The following is a 3,773-nucleotide window of genomic DNA, read 5'->3' as shown; positions in this document are numbered from 1 at the left end:
TCCATCCATCCATCCATCCATCCATCCATCCATCCATCCATCCATCCATCCATCCATCCATCCATCCATCCATCCATCCATCCATCCATCCATATTTCTCTCTTTCTTCATATAGGCTAATGATCGTTCACGCTCTCCGTAGTTCCCCTGTGGCGCGATCGTGCCACCTGCGCTGTGCAGAGATGCAGGGGGAACCGTATCTGATGGGGAAACGCAGCTCGTCGTAACACCAGTATTTCCACCTGGAAAACGCTGTTTTGCCGCTGGAGTCCTCCTCACTCTCCATCCTCCCCTCTCTCATGATGCGCGCACGAGTCCTATCATGAACAAAGGTTAAATGTTCGACCTGAGTAACGTGCAGTAACGGGGTGTCGGCAATTGTAACTGCGTTATAGTTACAGTAAGAGTGATTACTCGTTACTAAAAAAAGGTAGCGGCGTTAGTAATGCCGTTACTTTCAACGCCGTTACTCCCATCACTGGGGAGAAGTATAGAAAAAGATATGTCTGCATTTCTCTTGTCTTTTTTATTCAGCAATGGGAAATATTTGGATCTACAAGGAAGTCCAACTGAGTAACAAGGAGGAGCTTTGGCGAGGGGACCATGAGCCCCATGATCAGTATGCAGATATTAGCAATTAAAGGTGCAGTAGGAGATCGTTTCTGACGCATTTTTCACCATGTGGCTTAAAGATCTCCCCACAGCCGCTTAGCAAGCAAACAGAAGGTCTGGAACTGAAACTAAAATAAGTGGTCCCCACTACAGTGAGAAATCTATGAATAACCTCAACCAATCACAAAAATGGTCAGTTGTACACGATTGGTTCCTGACACGTCAATCATGGTCGTCTGCTTGTCCCTCCCCCCTGTGCGCGTACACTGACACATGAACAAATCGACCTCCCAATGCTCGGTCAGGACGCCATGGCTGAAAGCTAGCCATCGTTATGCTACGTTCACACCTAAAGCAGCAAGAGCAGCAAAAACAGGGGTGCTGCTTCATTTTTGATGCTTGTGCACGTTTAGTTCTGATGTGCGGCTGACACATCTCTGCTTCTCTGGCTGCACGGTGGAAAAAGTGGGTCTGATACGCGTTGGGTGGAGCTACCCTATCCTTTCTTTGCCTGTAACAATGCCAGCTATATTTGCTGTGATCTGTGGGTAAAAAGTAGTTTGAATCTATATTGAAGTGAGAAAGCCCACCTGAAAACATCGTCATTGCAGGCAGTTCATCCAAAACTTTAAATTTTATTTCTGTCGGAGCCGCTCAGATCCCCGTACACTGGCGATGCGCTGTCACTAGGAATCCCATTCAAGTACCATGGCATCCTGTTTATAAAGGAGTGCGGAATGAAGCACGATATTGATAGATGGATTGGTGCTGCTGCTGCTGCTTTAATGCAGATGCTGCAACAGGCCGTTGTGGTGAACAGAGAGTTGAGCAAAAAAAGCAAAGCTCTCCATTTCAACGTCGCTCTATGTTCCTGCCCTTACAGTACATATTGTCATGAAATATGGATAATGATTGGAAGAACAAGATCCTGGATTCAGGTTGCTGAAGTGCGCTTTCTCCGCATGGTAGCCAGGCACTCCCTTAGGTATAGGGTGAGGAGCTTGATCATCTGGGAGAGGCTTAGAGTAGAGTTGCTTCTCCTTCACATTGAGAGGAGCAAGCTAAAGTGGGTCGGTAATCTTTTTCGGATGCCCCCCTTGGTGCCTCTCTCGGGAGGTGTTCCCACGGTGAGTGGGGCCAGGGAATGACCCAGGACACGATGAAGGGACTACATCTTTCGGCTGCACTGGGAGCACCTTTGCTTTCCCAAGCAGAGCTGGAGGAAGTGTCTAGAGGCAAGGCAAGGTAAGGCAAATTTATTTGTATAGCACAATTCAGTACAAAGACAATGCAAAGTGCTTTACATGATTAAAATATAGGGAAATAAAACACAATCAAAGCAAGTAGAAGAAAAAAAAATAATGAAAAAGATGCAGAAACAAGAAAGAACATTAAAAGCAGTTGGACTAAAGAAAATAGCGAAGAGATAGGGAAGTCTGGGAGTGTCTGCTGAGATTGCTGCACCAGCGACTCTATTTAAGATTCTCTGTCTCTTTCAGGTACTCTGGCATTGCTACGCGGAAATGCCTCTCTGTAAACACTGGAAGGTGTGATGCAGAGAGATACATGTACTACATGTTAATTCCCTATTTTCTTTGTAATGTTAAGGGTTGTTTGGACTCCACTCATTCTTCATGTTTGTGAATATAGCAGCCGTTTAACCGGGGTTTGTAAGGTTGGTGAAAAGTGTGTTTATTAAAACACTGTGGAATTCTCAGTAAAGGTGTGGTTGTGAGTTTTTGACCGTCCTCTCCTCCCTTAAACGCAACCCTAAGCGTTACAATTATTATGAAAATAGAGACTCTTTTATCTGTCAGTGATGGGATATTTGCCTATGCATCCAAAGGATCAAATAAAATAATGCATAATTTTACAGTGCTGTATCTGTGTGTCACACTGCTTCCTTATCATGTTACTTAGTTAATTATTAAATACCAATAAACACCCACTCCTTCACTCTTCAGTGGTAATATTCATATATTTCAACTACCATTGATTTTTTAAGATTATAATTATAATCTATTATAATAAATAAATGCAAAAACTTGTCCCTACAGTCATATAATATCAGCTAATATCTTTGCAAAAGGAAAGCCAGAGAGCTCATTACACAATATATTTCTGTTTCCCGGAAAGAATTTCCTACAGATCAATATGAAACACATTTATCAGCTCCAGCTTGTATTTCCTCAGAGGAGTCGGTCAGTCTATGAGGCAGTGATGAAATATGAATCAGTCTTTACTGGTAACTGCAGGGTTCATGTTCAGAGGATAGCGTGTTAGCTGGGGCTTATGGGTTCTTTTAAAAAGAAGATAAATCCGACCTTGTTTCTGAATAGCTCCAGCTGAGGCTTTAGATTTAAGTTTCAACTATGGACAGTTATCACTAAAAACGAGCACTTAAATCCAATTTAAGAAGCTAAATTATTATGTTATTTGAGCTTTTTTGAGTTGTGTGTGTTAGTGTGTGACATCCTAATGTGTTTTAGCTCCTCTGAAATATTTAAAATCTTTGACCTAAAAGCCTGCTGCTTGTCATGGTCTTTTTATGAGACATGGATACATGCAGATGCAACACAAATTCACATTTAATGACCGGCTTACCTGACTCATGTCCTCCTCTTACTTATCTGGTGATTTGCATACCCTGTGCGTGTGTGTAGTTGTGTTACAAGTATTGTTTAGACCCCAAAGTGTTTTCTAAATTACATTTTGGAGATCGAAGTGATCGTCTAATCATAAAGCAACACATCAGCTATAGTTACCATGCAGGCTTGGCATATAGGTCAAAGTAATGCTTTTTAATGTGTGTGTCTATCTCTGTGTGGATAATAAACAGGAAGTATTTTTAGTTCTGTTGCTATGAGAGCAGCCGGATGAGCTGCAGCTGAACCTCTGCCTCTAATGATGTCAGCCCAGGGCCTGCGAGCGCCACATCATCCCCGGATCATGAGGCTGCAGATCAGGATCGAGTGTTGCACCAAATTCTGCCGATAAGACACATTTTGATGGCAAAAGAAACTAAAATGTAATAATTTTACCCCCGAGAGGTGATCGCAAAGCAACATAAGCCATTTAAAGGGGGAGAAAATGTGTTTAAACTTTTGAGGGATCATTGCTGCTTAGGTTAGCTGGTAAAGATTTTCGTGGATTTTGGAGAA

The sequence above is a fragment of the Cyprinodon variegatus genome, unplaced genomic scaffold (assembly GCF_000732505.1).
Source record: "Cyprinodon variegatus isolate N-32 unplaced genomic scaffold, C_variegatus-1.0 Scaffold112, whole genome shotgun sequence".
Classification (NCBI taxonomy): Eukaryota; Metazoa; Chordata; class Actinopteri; order Cyprinodontiformes; family Cyprinodontidae; genus Cyprinodon; species Cyprinodon variegatus.
Note: the sequence above shows the minus strand (reverse complement) of the source record.